Raw genomic sequence first — 24,295 nt, forward strand, 5'->3', positions numbered from 1 at the left:
TTTGGGGTCCCAGGACTGGGGTTCAACATCAGTTCACTTTTACCTTGCTCAGTGAGTCCGGGTGCAGAGGTTGTTCGAGCTGTAAATCAGTTTGAACAGAGCCACAGGGACTGTCAAAAATGCAGCACTTGACAATCGGTCACTTAGTGGTTGAATTACGGTCTATCCATGCAGAGTAGAGGACTCAAGCTCAACAGCTGGATTCTTCTACTTTGTTCTGTGACTCCGAGTACAGAGGTAGCTTCAGCTGTCAATCACCAGGGACGGGTCCATCCAAAGATGCTTTTACCACAATGTCGACCTCACCAGTTTGAGGAGGTAGAAACATAGGAGCAGGGTTGCTGCCAACGTCATTCACAGGTGCTGTAATGGGCCCTCTTGCTTTAGTTGTCCCTTTAGGGGTCAGTTACTGGACTGGCGACCAACAAGACTTGGTTGTGGCAAAGGTAAAACAAAGTTACTTCAGCACCTGGTGGACCAAGGGAGTGCCGTAGTGGCTCGAAACTTGGTGTGAGCCAAACTACAACTCCCAGCATGCACTTCATTTTTCATGGGGCTATCTCTCGTCGGGCCCAGTGGATGGTAATTTTTCTGGATCAGCACTTCAATTTACCTGCAGTTTGCAGGAGACTGATCCTACCAGTCCAGGGGAATCTGACTTGATGTCTAGTGTCCACAGGAGTCTCTCTAGCAGGGAGAGTCGAGTTTTAACCACAGACCTAAGTCATTCACGCAGTTCCAGAATATATTGCCACATGGACTGAAGTATCCCTTCTCGAGCTTTCTGGCAGAGTCCAAATTCTGTTGTCAGTGATAACTTGCTTCTTGGAGACCTTCTCTGTAATCTTGTGCAGATCTGAGGTTCTGGTACGGGAGGGCTTAAATTCTAGTTTAGGGAGTGTATAGGGTGTGAGGGACAGTGGCCAATGGGCTGCTTGTTCCTGCGGCTTTTCCGCCCCTGAAGTGACAACATCCTGTGGGTGGGTGTACGTCACCGTTCTACTGAGAACTCTGCACTTATAGGGTTTTTCAAAATGGTAACCCCCTTCCTTGGCTGCACAGACCTCCCAGCCCACCATAAAGGTGTGGCTAGCCTTTTAGAGGTATACACCTCCTGACTGGCTACTTTTCCCATCTGACTACATTCTAATCTGCCTGAGGCAGAGAAAGAATTGTCCCCCACTGGAGGACAAGTTAATTACATATCAAGGGTGGTGATGCCTTTGAGGCTCACCGCCTTAATAACTATTTCACTAGCCATTCTGGAAGGGTGGAGTTGTGACCTCCGTCCTTTCCAGGTCCTGTGCCTGCCATCCTGTGGACGTCCTTGAATGACCAACAGGAGGGCAGACCATTGCCTGCCAAGACACTGGAACAGTAAACCTTAGATGGGAAGTCACTCAGGGTGGCACCTACATGCATGCCAGCTTACCCTCGACACGAGAATCGTGTTGGGGGTGAAAAAGCGCAGAGTTTGAATTCAATGCAATTCGGTGGCAACATAATGTAGCTGGCTATCTCGAGTTTGCTTGTTAACTAGCCCATGTTATTCTATAGACTGACAGTAACACTTACTTACCACGATTACTGTAGGAATATATGTGTCTGAACATATATATCCGCACGTTTAATATAATGGACACTGCATCCTGGGCAACAGGAGGCCTGCCTTAGAGACGACTTACTGACATTAAGGCAGTAGTTGTGACCCTGCAGCATGTGGTATGTGCAGGGTCACGCTCAAGCAGACGAGCTGCTTGTGCAGGCTGCAATGGCAGACCTGCAGACACACTTTTACTTGAGTCACACAGGGTGGCACAATACAGTGCAGCAGCCCTGGTAACCCCTTTACCACCCTTGCCCTGGGTACCACTGGTACCATATACTAGGGACTTATAAGGCGGTTGCCAATCGGGTGTACCAATTCACTTTACTTTTGGGAGAAAGAATACTGGGGCCTGATTAGCAGGTCCCAGTGCACTATCAATCAAAATAAAACATAACATTGTTACCATTATAAGGTACCCCAGTAAAAACATCTGCAGGTGATCTCCACATACTTCGGATTGACAGAAACTTTAAATTAACAATAAATACTTAAGGGGATCACTGGCAGGTAGGTGAGGCGTACACATGGGAAATCTTGGGTCGTGTACTCTTTCCCTGGAGAACTATGTACACCGGATATATGGGTACTTGCATATATCTTTCACACTTATTAAATTCACCATTGGCCTGCACATATTATCCACATTTCATCTGTTCAGCTATCTATAGTTCAATGTTCAAAGTTCAGAGTTTATTGTTTGATTACTTAAAATCATTGCAATTTACAAAAGGATAAAATATCATGAAATGCTCAACGAAATTGTCATTGAACCATAACAATCAATATTCACAAGGCAGTGCCAGACAACATATGTTCAGCTATCTATATTTACTTCAGTAATCTAATGGGATGCATATTTATCCATGCGCTTTGCTAGGCCACTGTATCCTGACTTTTGCATCCCAGCACCAGAGAGATTTGGAATATATGTGCCTATTGAAGGAATTTTGGAAAGTTATTTTTATATTTCACATTCATTTATGGAGCTATTTACCCATCACACATAAATATGTATTCATACATAAAGGTAAAGTCCAGGCCACTGGGAATAGGGGCAGAGAGGGCCAAATTATTTGGTGTCTCAGTACTTTAGGAGTCAGTAGGATTCAGTACATTTTGCAGAAATAAAAGGCAAATTATGTGGTGTTATGTGGCACATTTTGTGATAGTATTATTTCATTATTTTTACATTTTTACACTTGTTAACACAGTCTGGGCATTTTATGCAGCTCATTAGTACTAGTTAAACACCCAAATGTAGCAAAAAGCAATCGAAAGGTGACCAGTGTACTTTTCCAAAGGGCCTTCCACTGCTCTGCGTGTTTAGTAACTTTTGAACCGTTTGAGCTACAAACATTTTTTTTGTTAAAATCTGCAGATAACGCAGCATATGACGGTTTATGTGGCAAAAGCGGCAAACCTATAATTATGTGCAAAACGCGGTGGCCACACAATCGCATACCTCTAGTGCCCCCGGGTTAAAAGGCCTCACTTTCAGCGATGTATTCGGCGACATAGGGTGTATGTGACATCACTTTATGTGACGTTATTGGGGGATAATGTGTGGTTTGTCTCTCCTGCTAGTCTTGTGATTTGGGATGAACTGGCATCCGTTCAATCGCGCATAGTCTGCCCGGCGGCTATGCAGGCCTTCAAACACCTGAGCTCCCATACCAGCTGCCCTGGCAGAACTGACCTGAATGAAATACCTCGAGAAAGGAATAAACGTGAGGTCGATGGATGTGATGTTTGCGAGCAACTTGCACTGCTTCCTAGCAGAGAAACGTCCACCGCGGGTGACATCTTGATGGAGGGCTTCTGAGAACACTTTTGGCTTCTCAAGGCCTCCTGGGTTTACGAGGACCCTCCCCCACGGTGCCACGCGCCCATCCTTCATCCGGGGCTTCATATAAAGCGAGCGGGGCCGTAATTAGAAGTTTGCTGCTGAAGGCGGATAAATCAACGCAGCATTTAAAGATGAAGGCACCTGTGGGAATACCGCGGCCAGGAATTCAGAGTTAACTTTCAGAGGGTCGTAAAACCGAAGACACCTCCAGCACTTGGAGGGATCCGGGTTATGGTCTGAGTGAGAAGGGAGTTGGATTTATGAGCTATTTATAGCATTTTATTAATGTCACTCTGCTCATCTTGCTGCACATGTTCTGTTCCCATTTGCTGAGGTTGCAGGAGATAGGCGGGAGGAGGAAAGGACATCACTGGCCCGCGGCTCATGTAAAGGGCGTAGGGGGGGCCGGAAGCTGCGTGCCCGCTCCATTGTTCTCTATGACGTATCATGCCAGCCTGGGCAGTGCACGCCGATGCCACCCGTCTGGACTCACAGCCTTCCCCTCCACTCGCCATGGCGAGCCTCGCATCTCCTGTGTCTACTCGGCCACCTTTATGGCTGGCTCCGTTATTAGCCTGATGTTAATAGCTCCCTGCGAGAGAGCGATTACCAGAGATATCATTAACATTTAAGGCGCGAGCTGCTAATGGCGAGGCGATCCATTTCCTTTTTTGCTTTAAATGTCGCGCTTTACCATCACACAAGCGAGTGGGATCTCAGATATGTCATGCCATGGTTTGCCCTAAGGGAGAATAACAAATTAAAGATTCCGTGAACTATGCAATTTAAGTATGCACATTTTTAAATACATCGGCGTATTTTGCAATGTGTCTTTTTTTAATTCAGATATATTAATAAAGGTTATGTCTTGATAACACTGCTAATCCTACATCAAACTGCATTCTTCGCTCCCATTGGTCCTGGATTTCCTTCAGTGAGCCCTTTGCTCTCGTCCTGCCCATTGTGCCATGGTCCGGTCCTGCCCAGCACAGTAGTGCTCAGTCCAAAAACCAGGACACACCGGAAATAAAAGTAGGATTAAAGCCTTTCGTCTTTCTTCTATATTAGGTCTGTCCTGGGTTTTGCGTAGCCTTGTAAATATGTACATACATACATGCATACATACTATATATATCTATATATAGATATATATATTCACTGAAAAAACCATAGGTTTCACACACGTTATAGTTAGGAATTAGCATTTAAAAAAAACCTTGCAAATTCAGTGAAAAAACCATAGGTTTCACACATGTTATAGTTAGCTGGACATTTCACTCATACAAAACCATTGAAATTCCCCCGTTATAGTTAATCCAGCTAACTATAACTCGCGCGCCACGCAATGCACTGCTGATGACGTCACGTATTACATCACTCGTGACATGGTCAGTGACATCACTCATGACATCACTGATGACATCTCAAATGACATCACTCAGGTCACTGAGGTCACTCAGGGATGATGTGAAGGAAATACAGAGGGCAGTGAAAACAGACTGACCGATACAGCAAGACAAGAGTAGTGATGGAGGAAGATAAAAAAAACAAGTGAAGGACAGACAGGGGAATGAGACTGTTGCACAAGATAAGTGAGAGTGAAGGAAGAGTACTAATGGTGAAAGAAGGAGTGTAAAGGTGAATGTACGTGAGTAATTAAAATGAGGGAAGAAGAGTAAGATGAGTAAAGGAGGAGTAAGAGAGAAACTGAAGAAAGGATAAAGAGAAAGACAAGTAACAAAGTGATCAAAAAGTATTTTTTGTTTGTCGTACTTACCTTATAAATGTAATATCTGTGGAAGATAATAAACAATAGAGTTATAATATATATTTCACAATACAAAATACAAAATAACTTGTACAATATGTTATATGTTTTATTTTGCTGCTCTCAGAATGTACTGAATTTCACTCAAAACAGTGACTGCAATACTACTCATCATATGACAGCGGGCAAAAAAAAAAAAAATCAAAATGATTGTGTTTAAAAAACCCATACAACATTTCAATACATAATGTCAAAATTAGGAAAAAACATATCTTAAATGTTTTCTTCCAAACAACAATTTCTAACGTAAATAAAAACAATTACAAACTAATTAAACCTTCTTACTTCTTTTTTATACTTTCAAATTAAAGTTATGTATAAACATACGTTAACAACATTTACCCGAAATATGCATTTTTAATCCACATACTTCTCCACATGGCCAAATAGTATATAAAAATTAATTTTTTTGAAAAGTACTTAATAGAGCTCTTAACATTCCATTTCGCGATCTTCTGAATGATCACCTTCACTCATAAAGTAATTTTTAACTAACAGCAGACTAACTTTTATTTACTGCACTAATCTTCCTAGGCCAATTATTTTCCCTAAAATTTGGGTTCTAAAAACACTAGGTAAGAATTTCGTAAGTCAAAAGGCAAACGTTGTCTGAAAGTCAATTCAGTATCATTACAATAACTACAGCCTTTTTACATTTTAAATAAGCTGTATAATGTCCTGATGTTGTAGAAGGACCATCATGAAAAATAATTGCAACAGTTACAAAAGTTCTTCCTGAAATTGATAATTGAGAAGCCACAACATTTTTAATTAAAGTTGTCAATTTAGTTCCATCAGGTCTACATCGTTGGAACATTAAAATTACATACTGTCCATATCTTTGTATAAATAATGTTGATACCATTTCTGAGTTACATTGGGTACAGACCATGTTTTGATCTGCTTCTCTAACTACATTATTAAAAGACACTGATTTGCAGTCTGGTAAAGTCAAATATATAAATCTTTCAGTGTCTATTATAGTACTACTTTTCGGCGGACATATAAATCTTTGACAAGCAAAAACCGAGCCGAACAACGACTCAATTGTTGTACTTCTTCAATTTCATCAAATTTGATTTTCAAAAATTCAATTTCATCTCTATTTCGGTAATTCACAAAATCAACAACATGACCCATTGCTCCATTTACCAAACCTTTTTCAACATGTAAATTGCGTCGTAAAATTATACGACAATTTAAACATGCATACAGACTCTTTTCAAAACCACCAGTTTTAGATATTGTCTTCTCTAAAGAATCCAATTTTGACTTCAACTTTTCTGACAAAATAATAGTAGCTCCTTCATGCTCTATTCTATTAATAGCTTCCAGTTTTATAATTTCTTGATTTTCTAACTTTAACTTTTTGTTGTTGAAGACTGAACATTCTTGCAGAGTTGGCATCAAGCATATCACTGATTTATTTTCAGCAATTTTTCTATAAATATTCTCTGGCAGAATATTTTCGTTTGGAAACAAATTTGAAAGTAATCATGCCTGTAAAGCTTCCTTGCCATGTTCACTTAATTTTCCAATTCTTATATCTTGAAGAATTCTTTTATAATCATCATCCTTTGCCTGTCGCATATTTTGAAGGAGTTCTGTATATTTGAAATATAACCATATATTAACATTTCCAATGCTTCCTAGGCACTTCCTGGTATCTTCATGTGTAAGCATTTTAAACACTGGTTGTCCTTTCACAGGAGTCAGCTGTAGTAGATCTCCAAAAACAATTATGTGTTTGCCTCCAAATAACACATCATACTCTGTTTTAAGAATTTGTTGCATTCTTAAATGCACAAAAGCAAGCATTACATTTGATACCATGCCTACCTCATCAATAATGAGAAGTTTCATTTTTTTTTAGGACTCTGGAAACTTCACAACAAGCTTCTCCAGAGAGCTTGTGGTATTCTAATTTATTTTCATGCTCTACTGGCAGCATCAACAAACGATGTAAAGTAATCCCTTTAATGTTATGTGCTGCCAACCCTGTTGGTAAACAACACAAAATGCCCAAACCACAGTTACTCAATACAATTTTTTGATATAGGGTAAGAAACACTTTATTATCGCTTCCCTGGACACCATTATTTTGTGTCAATCATTTTGTATTTTCTATAATTTGAAAAAATTGCTGACAGAAAAAAGACATTGATTGCAAATATTTACAAATATTTACAAGGCTGGACTAATGTTAGCAAACATTAAAGGCAAAGACTATTTACACATTTAGAAATCATTAGAACACACAATAGAAAATATTCTCACATCAGACATTATTGAAAAAATAATAATACAAACATATCAATTACGAACAACAAAAAGCTAACAAACAAGGAATGAGAGAAACTAGGGGTTGGGAAGATAAATGATTAAATATCTTGTATATTTTAGTGCTGGACCAGCCGGTCCTAGCTTTAGTGCAACAGTGATACTTTATATCTCCCAACCAATACTGCCGTCGCGTTTCTAGACCAGACTGGAGTCACTGGTCTGTCATCAGGGCTGTATGTATCTTGTATCTGTGGGATACAAAAGCAATGTTTTGCTTAATCTAGTGTGTTGGCTCCTTTTTATCATACAGTAGCTGTAATGTCAGTGTGCGCTACATACCAAGGCTGCTCAGTGTTGAATTTCAGATCGGGTCTTTTGGAGGTCCGTTTAAATGAAATAACGTGGCCAAGCAGAGAAGCCTAAAAGATTTTAAGGGATGTTTTTAATTTTTATCATTACGAGATTGGTACAATATATTCACTAGCTAAAACAAGTTGGGGAAGTGGAAGCATACCTTTTACTTTCAGCAGTGCCGAGTGCTGGCAGGGTCCATTAAAAGCGGCGTGACCATCAGTTTGGGTTTTGAGATATGGGAAAGATTAATATTCAGACGCTTAGCACGTTATGTTAAACACTCGCTTGGAGAATTTGAGAAGGGATTGCCTACCTTGATTTAATCTCTCATTTGCGCATAAATGGAATTGTTGATTTCAGCATTCTACAAAGAAAAACAAAGCGCACCCTTAGTAGAATATTTTAACTGATTCAGCGCTCAGCAAGCGCTTATTAGTGCAAGTGGGACAAATACCTGTGGCTGGAGCTGCTGCTCTGTACTGTGGGATTCAAATTTCTCTCAGTAAAGATGGCCGCCGCTACTTCCTGTTTGTTATATGCAAAAGTTATACTAATGCATTGTGGGGCATGTAGTCCCATGAGTCACATTTGCTTGAAAATAAAGGCTAGATGTACTGTACACAGCACCTTATCTTGGTCTAAAGGTAATGGGTACGTCCTTCCAATTGTTTATTGTATCATGTATTTTAAAACAAAAAATGAGTACGCTAGATTGTACTAGAATTTTGGGTGGCTTCTCTGGGTCAGTGACCTGTTCTCATGCAATAGAGGACCAAGACCAGCGGGCAAGCCAGGGATGTCTAACAGATGCAAATCAGGACAGATGTGGTCAAATATGCGCTATCTCAGACAGGTTATTTAAACCAGTCTGTGCACTATTGAATTTAAAAATTAGATACGCTTCTTTTTGTAACAGAACGCGTTCGACGTCATGGCATTTTGACCTGGAGTTTACAGTGTATAGGACAGACCATTTGAATTCTTGCTCATTGTGAGATTTCTCGCAGAAATGCTCCACCATTGGAGCAGACATGACCTTTTTCTTAATCCGCGATCGGTCCTGACTTATTCTTTGGTTGACTTGCTGGCTGGTTTTTCCAATATAAATTAGTTGGCACGGACATAGAATCAAGTACACAACGTTCTTTGTTCTACAATTAGAAAATTCTTTGTGCTTCCACTTGGTCCCATGGTGTACAAACTCGTCGCCTTCTATTGTGCTAGAGCAGGCGATGCAGTTACCACACTTGTGGTGACCCTCGATAGGCTTGAGATTCCATTGCGCCAATAAGTCGCTTTTGGGCTTGGGAATAACCACGTCAGCTCGGATGAGTTCCTGGCCAATGCTGCGGTTTTTTCTGTATGTAAAAATTGGTTTGGGGAATGGGCAGCTCAGCCCCTCCAACAAATGCCAATTCTTTAATACAGCCTGTCTCAATTTGTGGGTGTCAGGACAGAAGGTAGTGATGCACACAAGTTTCTCTAGAGGTGCTCGCTGTTTGGTTTGCAGTAGACATTCTCTAGGCGTATATTTTGCACGCTTAAGAGAGTGTTTGAGGAGCTTACGTGGATAACCAAGCTCTTGCATATCACAGCAAAATGCTTGGGCATGCAGCTCATAGTCTTGTATTTCTGAGCAATTCCGTCTTATTCTTAATAATTGCCCATAGGGTAAATTAGCTTTTAGACTGCGGGGATGTGCGCTTCTGTGGTGTAAAATCGTGTTTCTGTCAGTGGCCTTCCTGAACAAAGACGAAACCAACCTCCCGTCCGCACACCTCATTTCAATATCCAGAAAAGTCATATGACTAGGGCTATTTTCTATCAAAAATGTTATATCTCTGTGCCTAGTATTGAGCCATCCATGAAAGGCCAATAACTCGGTCTGACTCCCCTGCCACTGGAGCCAGACGTCATCTATGTACCTGTACCACTGTAGTATTTGATGTTTAAAAGGGTTATTCATGTCCACGAGCCTTTCCTCATACTGCGCCATGAAGAGCACCACCATTTCTGGGGCATAAGGACATCCCATGGCGGTGCCCTTCACTTGCATCTAGAACTGGCCGTTGAAAGTGAAGTAATTTCTCTTCAGTGCTATTGCTGCCAATTCTAAAATGAAGGCAGTCGGAACTCGATGTGGTCTTTCTCTCATGTCCAGATATATCTGCATGACTTCTAAGGCTTCTTCCTGGGGGATTTGGGTATACCTAGCCCTAGTCATATGACTTTTCTGGATATTGAAATGAGGTGTGCGGACGGGAGGTTGGTTTCGTCTTTGTTCAGGAAGGCCACTGACAGAAACACGATTTTACACCACAGAAGCGCACATCCCCGCAGTCTAAAAGCTAATTTACCCTATGGGCAATTATTAAGAATAAGACGGAATTGCTCAGAAATACAAGACTATGAGCTGCATGCCCAAGCATTTTGCTGTGATATGCAAGAGCGTGGTTATCCACGTAAGCTCCTCAAACACTCTCTTAAGCGTGCAAAATATACGCCTAGAGAATGTCTACTGCAAACCAAACAGCGAGCACCTCTAGAGAAACTTGTGTGCGTCACTACCTTCTGTCCTGACACCCACAAATTGAGACAGGCTGTATTAAAGAATTGGCATTTGTTGGAGGGGCTGAGCTGCCGGTTCCCCAAACCAATTTTTGCATACAGAAAAAACCACAGCATTGGCCAGGAACTCATCCGAGCTGACGTGGTTATTCCCAAGCCCAAAAGCGACTTATTGGCGCAATGGAATCTCAAGCCTGTCGAGGGTCACCACAAGTGTGGTAACTGCATCGCCTGCTCTAGCACAATAGAAGGCGACGAGTTTGTACACCATGGGACCAAGTGGAAGCACAAAGAATTTTCTAATTGTAGAACAAAGAACGTTGTGTACTTGATTCTATGTCCGTGCCAACTAATTTATATTGGAAAAACCAGCCAGCAAGTCAACCACAGAATAAGTCAGCACCGATCGCGGATTAAGAAAAAGGTCATGTCTGCTCCAATGGTGGAGCATTTCTGCGAGAAGTCTCACAATGAGCAAGAATTCAAATGGTCTGTCCTATACACTGTAAACTTCAGGTCAAAATGCCATGACGTCGAACGCGTTCTGTTACAAAAAGAAGCGTATCTAATTTTAAAATTCAATAGTGCACAGACTGGTTTAAATAACCTGTCTGAGATAGCGCATATTTGACCACATCTGTCCTGATTTGCATCGGTTAGACATCCCTGGCTTGCCCGCTGGTCTTGGTCCTCTATTGCATGAGAACAGGTCACTGACCCAGAGAAGCCACCCAAAATTCTAGTACAATCTAGCGTACTCATTTTTTGTTTTAAAATACATGATACAATAAACAATTGGAAGGACGTACCCATTACCTTTAGACCAAGATAAGGTGCTGTGTACAGTACATCTAGCCATTATTTTCAAGCAAATGTGACTCATGGGACTACATGCTCCACAATGCATCAGTATAACTTTTGCATATAACAAACAGGAAGTAGCGGCGGCCATCTTTACTGAGAGAAATTCGAATCCCACAGTACAGAGCAGCAGCTCCAGCCACAGGTATTTGTCCCACTTGCACTAATATGCGCTTGCTGAGCGCTGAATCAGTTAAAATATTCTACTAAGGGTGCGCTTTGTTTTTCTTTGTAGAATGCTGAAATCAACAATTCCATTTATGCGCAAATGAGAGATTAAATCAAGGTAGGCAATCCCTTCTCAAATTCTCCAAGCGAGTGTTTAACATAACGTGCACACCGCTAAGCGTCTGAATATTAATCTTTCCCATATCTCAGAACCCAAACTGATGGTCACGCCGCTTTTAATGGACCCTGCCAGCACTCGGCACTACTGAAAGTAAAAGGTATGCTTCCACTTCCCCAACTTGTTTTAGCTAGTGAATATATTGTACCAATCTTGTAATGATAAAAATGAAAAACATCCCTTAAATTCTTTTAGGCTTCTCTGCTTGGCCACGTTATTTCATTTAAACGGACCTCCAAAAGACCCGATCTGAAATTCAACACTGAGCAGCCTTGGTATGTAGCGCACACTGACATTACAGCTACTGTATGATAAAAAAGAGCCAACACACTAGATTAAGCAAAACATTGCTTTTGTATCCCACAGATACAAGATACATACAGCCCTGATGACAGACCAGTGACTCCAGTCTGGTCTAGAAACGCGTCGGCAGTATTGGTTGGGAGATATAAAGTATCACTGTTGCACTAAAGCTAGGACCGGCTGGTCCAGCACTAAAATATACAAGATATTTAATCATTTATCTTCCCAACCCCTAGTTTCTCTCATTCAGTGTTTGTTAGCTTTTTGTTGTTCGTAATTGATATGTTTGTATTATTATTTTTTCAATAATGTCTGATGTGAGAATATTTTCTATTGTGTGTTCTAATGATTTCTAAATGTGTAAATAGTCTTTGCCTTTAATGTTTGCTAACATTAGTCCAGCCTTGTAAATATTTGTAAATATTTGCAATCAATGTCTTTTTTCTGTCAGCAATTTTTTCAAATTATAGAAAATACAAAATGATTGACACAAAATAATGGTGTCCAGGGAAGCGATAATAAAGTGTTTCTTACTCTATATCAAAAAATTGTATTGAGTAACTGTGGTTTGGGCATTTTGTGTTGTTTACTAATGTTATTTGGTCTAGCCCTCACCACATTAAGGACCTAACCCCTTTTGTTCCAAGCCAACCCTGTTGGAGCGGTAACAACACAAGAGAGCGATGACTCAGTTTTTTTTGTAGATAAGTTGCAATTTCTTTAATTAGGAAACTTTTTCCAGTTCCGGCTTTTCCATTCACGTACAGTCGGACAGGTTTAAATGACGTGCATGAGCACTCTTTTTTCTCATGACAAAAACCATGCTCAATCTGCTCTGTCACTTCGTCATATATTTGTTTTTGTTCAACATTTAGTTGTTTCTCCAATTCTTCTAACTTTACTACTTCCTCCTGAGCTTGTTCCCTGGCTCTTTCCACCTCATCCATGGCAGTGGCAGCTTCTTTTGGATAATTGGTCCTCCTAGTGGATCCTGACTCAATGAAGCAGAACTCTGACTGTCTTGAGAACTGTCTCTAGCAATCTCTGCTGCAATTGTAGCTTCTTGCTGTATTTCGTCATTCAACATTTGCAGATAATTTGTAAAAACAGGACATTCTATGGTATTTTTGGTTGCATTGAATGAATCTTCATAACTGAGAAAATCTCCAAGTAGTTCCTCTTCTGTACGCCATGGCTTAAAGAGTTGCAAAAGAGCTAAATAGTAAAATTCCCTTTTGTCAGGAGTTTCGCAACTCAATTTATGATGTTTAATCAAATGTCCTTTTCTTTGTTTCACCAGACATCCTTAACATCCAATCACAGCATATACTCCTTTATTGATATCTTCTGTAATATTCCTCTTAAAAGTATAGCTTTGCAGTGCTTCATAGAGACAAACGTTCTCCAGATGATTACTTCTATTTGGATAGTATGTATCCAACATGTTTGTCTTCAAAATATCTGTACAGTTTGGTTCTTTCTCTGCTAAATACTCAATTTCTTGTACAGATTTCAAAACTCGGTTTCGTGTTGCAGCAAGACCTAGACTCTCCCAAATGATTGTTCTAGATTTTGCATATAGACTTGCAGATGATAACCGATCTGAACATTCATATGCTCCAATTTCTCGATGAGACAACATCTTCAAACTGTAGCTGTATAATTTCTTACTTAGGCTCTTTTCCTGAGAAATTTCCTCCCACATTTCCTTTAGTTCTGTCTTCTCAGATTTTGGGATGTAAGACGTTACATATCGAGCCACAGCAATGGAATTGTCTGCAACATATTGAATATCCATGTTAGCATTCCACATGGACAAAATGACTGGGTTATAGTCATTTATGTATTTTGACTCTTCATTTCTTTTTAAGTTGTAGGTATTTTTCGGTGATTTTCTTGTCACAGTATGTCGCAAAGAAGACATGAAATTGTTAACTCTTCCTTTTGATAATACTGGTCGTGGAAATCCAAAACGATATTTTGTGTAGAACTTGTCCTTGGATTTGAACTTTGGACGACAGTATTTTCCACAACGATGGCTTTGTAACTGTAAGACTTGATGTCTTAAATTGTTTTCTTCTGTACTTTTCGGAACAGCACATGTAGAATACTGTTCAATAAAACTCATCACTGTGTCATCCGAATCTGTTCCAAATTTGGGAGCATCTTTGATCCATAGCAGCATATGTATGTGAGGAGCACCTCTTGCTTGATACTCCTTTCTCCCAAAGAAATCCAAAACCTCTCCAAGAGGAGGATTTTTTTGTTTGTGATAAAAGACATCATAGCTTCAAATCTATGATTGAAATACCTGCATACATTAACTGGATCCAAAGAGCACAGTTCTCCAGGTGTCTTGAATTGTATATTTTCTATTTTTGCATTTGCCTCTCGAAGAAATTCAAGTAAGTCTTCCCAAGCATACTCAGCACGGCTAAGAGTAAGGAACCATGTAGGAGTTCCTAAGTTTCTTAGCATACATTTCAATTCCCCATGACGACGGAACCAATACTCGTTAGTACCACGCTGACAAGCCATGAGATTAATTAGCTGAGAATCCAAAACAGTGTCTTTCTGTTGGACTTTTTCCATAAAGTCCCTTGCCGAAACATTTTGCAGATGTACTCCACTTTTTAGTATATGGTTCACTGCATAAGAAAGTCCAGACAAGTCACTCTCAAACAGAAGATGAAACAAATATGGAATGCATTGGCGAAACCTTGGATCTTCTGCATATAATCTTGATGTCCGGTATTCAGATGCAGGTATCTGCACAGGTCGGTCATCATATCTTCCACCTAAACCTGTTGGAAATAGCTGAGGAAAACAACGAGCTTCCAAGCTTTCTTCCCATACACTTATAGGACTTCCTTTTGCTTCTTTCATTTGGAATAACTCAATAGCATTCCCCATTACTTCTTTGGAATGCAGAGGATGAACACTATAATGTTCATAAATTTGTTCACTTCTGGACACATCCACTTTTTCAATTTGCCCAGCTGGCAAATCACTGTCCTCTTCTACTATTGTTTCCTCTTCTCCTACATACACATTTTTATAGTACTGATTGTTTTTTTTTCAAATACAACATTGCCTTTTTGACTTTCCTAACATCCACTAATTCTTGCCAGATTTTCTTACTCTTTGTAGGAACGCCATTAACTAGAATAACTAGAGGTTCCTCTTCCACTTTCTCTACACCAATATTTTTGTCAATATTTTTCTTAAAATCTAGAGGCAAATAAACAACTCTTCCCTTTAATCCTCTCTGTAAATCTGAAGGAGGCAATTTCCGTCTTAGGCTCCATGCGAACAATAGTCTGAAATGGATGCACACATTGAATCAAAATAGACTCATAGGTATTTAAATCCATCAATTCAGAAGGAATATTTACCAACTCAAGATTATTATGTACAGCTCTAGCAGGCATCTTGTTATCATTTAATTTATTATGACAATATTTACAAATACGTTGATCAGAACCCAAATCAAAACAATTCTCTACCAACAAATAAGTTGCAAAATCCTTCCACTCATTATTATTTTCCTTTTCACTTTTAACCTATAAATCAACTAACCTAGTCTGATTCTTATAATGAGTTCGTCGACAACACACAAAAGAAAAATTTGGCCTTTCACTTGAAATGCAAATGACCTTAAACTTTGTAATTTCTTGGTCAAAATTTTCTGTACTTAAATTCTGTATATTTTCATCCACATTGCCTTCTATTACTGCATCAGTTTCTGCACTGTCCTCTTTTTCATCAAAATTACAAAACTCATTTTCTTCACAAATGTTCTTTACATCTAATACAGATCCATGCAATCCTGTTTTTTCTCTCAATCTGCAAGGATCTATTACTTGCAATATATTAATCTTTTGTTTTAGACTTTTCTTAGTATATTTACGTAAGAAATTCTGAAACAAATCAATTGAATCCTGTCAAACACTACAAATACTACTACAATTCCAAGTGTACACCGGAGCCTTAGGACGTCTCCCTAAAACTTCATCAGCTAACACCTCTTCTGCATTTCTAGGCACAATTTTTTCTTTTTCAATTGGACAACCGTCCTTCACCTCATATGCTCGACCACTGATGTCAACTGCATGCAACAAATCATTAGTCTGAAAGTAGGTCTCTTCATTAAAAAATGGCTCACAACTTGAACTATGCTTCCATTCTCCAGAAAAAACATCACAAAAATTAGTCCTATAAATTACTCTTTTCCACTTACTTTTTGCTTTCAAAGCATTGATTGCCTTGTCTGGTGTACCAATTCTATTGATTACTAAAATATATTTAAAAAAAATCACTGCAAAGGCCTGATCAACTAACATCTCCATAGTTCTCTTTTTCTTGTAAAAAATAGTTTTCCTTTTGTAATTCTTTAAATTTTTTTAATAAATGTAAAACAACTCTGTTATAAAACATCTCCTACGAATGTCAATGAACTGATTTTTGCATCTATTACTATAGACCAAATCATCTTCATGTACATTTCCAACATTGTTTTGGAGGCTCTGCTTTTTCTTTGTAGTTACAGATGAATTTTTCTTCTTTTGCTCATTATCCACAATTTTTTTACATTGGGTTAATTTCCTTATAAAATCTTTAGTTGGCTAACCAAGAGCATTCTTCTTTTTCTCTGAACATTGATTTTTGGATACATCTTCTAATTGTGTTTTCTTGGAGAATAAAGCCTGTTTATATTTTTTTCTTGTTGCCTCCTTCGTAGGCATATTCCTTTTTCTTTCTGTAGATAATTATAATCTGTTGTGAAGAAAAAATAACATGTTATAGACCACTACTAACATACTACATAGCAATTGAAATCACTAAATGATATAAACACTGGTTAACTTCATAAGTAATTTTAAAGCACAGCGACTATGTCTGACCAGAGTAGGAAATCAGGCACTGAGTGCTGTTTATGAGTTTATAGCAGTGCAGTAGTGTTTCAACATTATAGAGTAAATTGCTGAGAATGGTATTTCAGGGTTCAGCACACCCAGTATCTAATTTGCACAACATAATTACAATTTGGAAATTAAAAGGCCTAAGACACATACTGAATACAACTTTGTACAAGTACATCTAGTAATTCATGACTAACTTCATGATTTAGGTGATTTACAACACAAAAGGAAAGAAAGTACAAACAGAGATAAAATGATACAAGCAGAGGGTGAAATACTACAGGCACAAAGACAGGAAAGATTTAATATGATGGCACTTTCTAATACACACCAGCAGCCATATCATAATAGGCCTTAGCAGATGTACATAAGAGGATGCAGGCAGAGGATGCATGCAGAGGGAGAGGGGCGGTATAGACCGAAAATAACATAATGCAGTCAGAGACTAAACTGGAACAGGCAGAGGAGAGATGATACAAAGCTGCAGGCAGAGGGACAGATGGTGTAGTCCGAAAAAAAGATGGTGCAGAGAGAGGGTGAGATATTTCAAGCAGACACACAGATAGTGCAAGCAGTCACAGACATGGTAAACATTGAGAATAAAATGATGCAACAGAGAAGAAATGCTTGAAACAGTGAGACAAATGCTACGTGCAGAGGCAAATTGGAGCACACAGAGGGGGAGATAGTGAAGACAGAGATAAAATGGTACTAGCAGAGGATGCAAAACTACAGGCAGAGAAACAAAACGATTTAACATGATAGCAGTGTCTAATACACACCAGCAGTCATATTGTAATAGACCTCTGTAGATGTACATGAGAGGGTACAGGCAGAGGATGCAGGCAGAGAGAGAGGGATGGCATAGACAAAAAATAAGATAATGCATGCATAGACTAAACAGGTATAGGCAGAGGATAAATGGTACAGGGCTGCAGGCAGAGCGATAAATGGTGTAGTAAAAAAAAAGATGGTGCAGAGAGAGGGTGAGATATTTCAAGTAGACACACAGATAGTGCAAGCAGTCACAGACATGGTACACACTAAGAATAAAATGGTACAACGCAGAAGAAATGGTTGATACAGTGAGAATAATGCTACATGCAGAGGCAAATTAGAGCACACAGAGGAGGATATAGTGCAGACAGAGATAAAATAGTACAAACAGAGGGTGCAAAACTACAGACAGAGAAACAAAAAGATTTAACATGATAGCAGTGTCTAATACACATCAGAAGCCATATTGTAATAGGCCTCTGTAGATGTACATGAGAGGGTGCAGACAGAGGATGCAGGCAGAGAGAGGGATAGCATAGAGAGAAAATAAGATAATGCATGCATAGACTAAACTACTAAAGGCAGAGGATACATGGTACAGGGCTACAGACACAGAAACATATGGAGGTCGATTCCGATCCGGTAAAATATTCCGCCGTACGAATCGCATTCGTATCCGAATCCGTACGAATAGGAACTTTACGTCCGACCTGCGAATTCCGATCCGTTCCCGTCGATTTCCGTACGAATATCATAGAATCGTCCGAATCACAGTCGATGATCCGTACGAACATGCATTGGGAATCCTACCGTACGATTCGTAACCATCCCGTACAAACACACAAGTACGATCCTGTACGAGAATCCTGACAGCGATTCGTACGGAACAAAGTTATCGCACTTGAATAATGATTCGTACGGCAATATTCGGCTCGCATCAAGCAGCGTCAACACATACCACACGCGTACCCCTCGCTCACGCACAAGTACGACACGCACACCCCCCTACACGAACACCCCCACCCGCCAACGGCCCGTACCAGTCAATCGCACGCACAAGTATGACACGCACACCCCCCTACGCGAACACCCCCACCCGCCAATGGCCTGTACCAGTCAATCGCACGCACATGTACGACACGCACCCCCCCAACAAGCCCACGCGAACACCCCCACCCGCCAACGGCCCGTACCAGTCAATCGCACGCACAAGTATGACACGCACCCCCCCCAACAAGCCCACGCGAACACCACCACCCGCCAACAGCCCGTACCAGTCAATCGCACGCACAAGTACGACACGCACACCCCCCCAACAAGCCCACGCGAACACCCCACCCGCCAACGGCTCGTACCAGTCAATTGCACGCACAAGTATGACACGCACCCCCCCCCCAACAAGCCCACGCGAATACCCCCACCCGCCAATGGCCCGTACCAGTCAATCGCACGCACAAGTATGACACGCACACCCCCCTACGCGTACACCCCCACCCGCCAACGGCCCGTACCAGTCAATCGCACGCACAAGTACGACACGCACCCCCCCAACAAGCCCACGCGAACACCCCCACCCACCAACGGCCCGCACCAGTCAATCGCACGCACAAGTATGACACGCACACCCCCCTACGCGAACACCCCCACCCGCCAACGGCCGTACCAGTCAATCGCACGCACAAGTACGACACGCACCCCCCCAACAAGCCCACGTGAACACCCCCACCTGCCAACGGCCCGTACCAGTCAATCGCACGCACAAGTACGACACGCACCCCCCCTACAAGCCCACGTGAACACCCCTACCCGCCAATGGCCCGTACCAGTCAATCGCACGCACAAGTACGACACGCACACCCCCCAACAAGCCCACGCGAACACCCCCACCCGCTAACGGCTCGTACCAGTCAATCGCACGCACAAGTACGACATGCACCCCCCCCAACAAGCCCACGCGAACACCCCCACCCGCCAACGGCCCGTACCAGTCAATCGCACGCACAAGTACGACACGCACAACCCCCTACGCGAACACCCCCACCCGCCAACGCCCCGTACCAGTCAATAGCATGCACAAGTACGACAAGCACCCCCCCCAACAAGCCCACGCGAACACCCCCACCCGCCAACGGCTCGTACCAGTCAATCGCACGCACAAGTATGACACGCACCCCCCCCAACAAGCCCACGCGAACACACCCACCCGCCAATGGCCCGTACCAGTCAATCGCACGCACAAGTACGACACGCACACCACCCTACGCGAACACCTCCACCCGCCAACGGCCCGTACCAGTCAATCGCACGCACAAGTACGACACGCACCCCCCCAACAAGCCCACGCGAACACCCCCACCCGTCAACTGCCCGTACCAGTCAATCGCACACACAGGTACGACATGCACACCCCCTACGCCAACACCCCCACCCACCAACGGCCTGTACCAGTCAATCGCACGCACAAGTACGACACGCACCCCTCCCAACAAGCCCACGCGAACACCCCCACCCGCCAACGGCCCGTACCAGTCAATCGCACGCACAAGTATGACACGCACCCCCCAACAAGCCCATGCGAACACCCCCACCCACCAAAGGCCCGTACCAGTCAATCGTACGCACAAGTACGACACGCACACCCCCCCAACAAGCCCACGCGAACACCCCCACCCCCACCCGCCAACGGCTCGTACCAGTCAATCGCACGCACAAGTACGACATGCACCCCCCCAACAAGCCCACACGAACACCCCCACCCGCCAACAGCCCATACCAGTCAATCGCACGCACAAGGACGACACACACACCCCCCTACGCAAACACCCCCACCCGCCAACGGCCCGTACCAGTCAATCGCACGCACCTGTACGACACGCACCCCCCCAACAAGCCCACGCGAACACCCCCACCCGCCAACGCCCGTACCAGTCAATCGCACGCACGGGTATGACACCACACCCCCCTACGCGAACACCCCCACCCACCAACGGCCCGTACCAGTCAATCGCACGCACAAGTACGACACGCACCCCCCCAACAAGCCCACGCGAACATCCCCACCCGCCAATGGCCCGTACCAGTCAATCGCACGCACAAGTATGACACGCATCCCCCCAACAAGCCCACGCGAACACCCCCACCCGCCAACGGCCCGTACCAGTCAATCGCACGCACAAGTACGACACGCACACCCCCCCAACAAGCCCACGCGAACACCCCCACCCGCCAACGGCTCGTACCAGTCAATCGCACGCACAAGTACGACACGCACCCCCCCAACAAGCCCGCGCGAACACCTCCACCCACCAACGGCCCGTACCAGTCAATCGCACGCACAAGTACGATATGCACCCCCCCTACGCGAACACCCCCACCCGCCAATGGCCCGTACCAGTCAATCGCACGCACAAGTACGACACGCACACCCCCCTACGCGAACACCCCCACCCGCCAACGGCCCGTACCAGTCAATCGCACGCACAAGTACGACACGCACCCCCCCAACAAGCCCACGCAAACACCCCCACCCGCCAACGGCCCGTACCAGTCAATCGCACGCACAAGTATGACATGCACCCCCCCAACAAGCCCACGTGACCACCCCCACCCGCCAACAGCCCGTACCAGTCAATCGCACGCACAAGTACGACACACACACCCCCCCAACAAGCCCACGCGAACACCCCCACCCGCCAACAGCTCGTACCAGTCAATCGCACGCACAAGTATGACACGCACCCCCCCAACAAGCCCACGTGAACACCCCCACCCGCCAACGTCCCGTACCAGTCAATCGCATGCACAAGTACGACACGCACACCCCCTATGCGAACACCCCCACCCGCCAACGGCCGTACCAGTCAATAGCACGCACAAGTACGACACGCACCCCCCAACAAGCCCACGCGAACACCCCCACCCGCCAACGGCCCGTACCAGTCAATCGCACGCACAAGTAGGACACGCACCCCCCCCAACAAGCCCCCACGAACACCCCCACCCACCAACGGCCCGTACCAGTCAATCCCATGCACAAGTACGACACGCACACCCCCCCAACAAGCCCACGCAAACACCCCCACCCGCCAACGGCTCGTACCAGTCAATCGCATGCACAAGTACGACACGCACCACCCCCAACAAGCCCACGCGAACACCCCAACCCGCCAACGGCCCGTACCAGTCAATCGCACGCACAAGTACGACACGCACACCCCCCTACGCGAACACACCCACCCGCCAACGGCCCGTACCAGTCAATCGCACGCACAAGTACGACACGCACCCCCCCCAACAAGCCCACGCGAACACCCCCACCCGCCAACGGCCCGTACCAGTCAATCGCACGCACAAGTACGACACGCACCCCCCCAACAAGCCCACGCGAACAGCCCCACCCACCAACGGCCCGTACCAGTCAATCGCACGCACAAGTACGACACGCACACCCCCCCAACAAGCCGACGCAAACACCCCCACCCGCAAACGGCCTGTACCAGTCAATCGCACGTACAAGTACGACACGCACACCCCCCTACGCGAACACCCCTACCCGCCAACGGCCCGTACCAGTCAATCGCACGCACAAGTACGACACGCACACCCCCCTACGCGAATACCCCCACCCGCCAACGGCCCGTACCAGTCAATCGCACGCACAAGTACGACACGCACCCCCCCAACAAGCCCACGCGAACACCCCCACCCGCCAACGGCCCGTACCAGTCAATCGCACGCACAAGTACGACACGCACCCCCCCAACAAGCCCACGCGAACACCCCCACCCGCCAATGGCCCGTACCAGTCAATCGCACGCACAAGTATGACACGCACACCCCCCAACAAGCCCACGCGAACACCCCCACCCGCCAACGGCCCATACTAGTCAATCGCACGCACAAGTACGACACGCACACATAACGCCAATACACAAACCAGCACAAGGACTTTGCAAACAAGTCGCACAACAACACTGAACATGTCTCCTGTGTACACACCATACAGAATCAATGTCCTGGTCACAGCCAAACAGAGGTCAACACTAACACCCACCCCATATAACACACACACAACCAATTCAAATTAAACCACACCCACTATTTGACCAATAAAAGGGTCCACACATACAACCCATCATCCTTTGCAACATACCCATTCTTGCGAAGAAACAGAGAGCACACCAACAATTGCAGCCACATACCTTCACACATACACCCTAACACATCTACACCCACACCACCCCCTTCACAATCACAACCACACACCCTCATCCATACACACCATCACCCCCTCAATCACATACACCCCACACCATGACCACACCCAAGAATCCAAAGTTCACTAACCCGGAGAATGAGATACTTACAGATGAAGACATCAGAGTCGAGCCACAGCTGTTTGGCGCATTGGTCAGACAGACCAGCATGGCAGAAAAAACACGCCTCTGGGAGAGGATCGTAGACCGGGTCAATGCTGTTGCACCCATCCGGCGCACCAGGTGGGAATGCCAGTCCAGGTGGTATGATCTGCGGAGGATGGTCAAGAAGAAAATGGATCAGGACTATGACTCTGCACACTACACTGGAGGTGGTGGTCCCCGCAGACCTCCTGTATACCATCCCTGGGAGGAGAGAGTCATGGCCCTGCTGCCACCGGTGGGAGTACATGGAATAGAAGGAGCCGTTGAGTCTGGTGAGTGTACAAAAAATACATGTTACATGGGTGGACTTACAACAGTGCCCAGCAGCATGGGGTGGGTGGCCATGAGTCCTAGCAGGACACAACTAAAAGTGGTTTGTTGCAAGTGGGAGCCACAAAGGGTGGAAGGTGGAGGGTAGGAGGCAGATCTCATCCCATATGCCCCAGGGCCTCACCCAGGCACCATGCCCAATGTACAGGGATAGGGAAATATCACACAAGATAGTAGACCACAGCTCGTAAACAATTTCATGTTGCGGACACACCTTCCAGAGATACAATATTTTGTGACACAGTAAGGTAGTGTAGCAAGTGAGCAAGCACAAACAACCTGTCTCCATCCCTGTCTCCCCCTCCCTCTGTCGCCCTCTCCCACTGTCGCCCTCTCCCACTGTCGCCCTCTCCCTCTGTCGCCCTCTCCCTCTGTCGCCCTCCTTCCCTCTGTCGCCCACTCCCACTGTTACCCTCTCCCACTGTCGCCCTCTCCCTCTGTCGCCCTCTCCCTCTGTCGCCCTCCCTCCCTCTGTCGCACTCTCCCACTGTCGCCCTCTCCCTCTGTCGCCCTCCTTCCCTCTGTCACCCTCCTTCCCTCTGTTGCCCTTTCCCTCTGTTGCCCTCTCCCTCTGTCGCCCTCCCTGCCTCTGTCGCCCTCTCCCACTGTCGCCCTCTCCCTCTGTCGCCCTCTCCCTCTGTCACCCTCCCTCCCTCTGTCGCCCTCTCCCACTGTCGCCCTCTCCCACTGTCGCCCTCTCCCTCTGTCGCCCTCCCTCCCTCTGTCACCCTCTCCCTCTGTCGCCCTCCCTCCCTCTGTCGCCCTCTCCCACTGTCGTCCTCTCCCTCTGTCGCCCTCCTTCCCTCTGTCACCCTCTCCCACTGTCACCCTCTCCCTCTGTCGCCCTC

Source organism: Lissotriton helveticus, chromosome 2_1, assembly GCF_964261635.1.
Source record: "Lissotriton helveticus chromosome 2_1, aLisHel1.1, whole genome shotgun sequence".
Taxonomy (NCBI): Eukaryota; Metazoa; Chordata; class Amphibia; order Caudata; family Salamandridae; genus Lissotriton; species Lissotriton helveticus.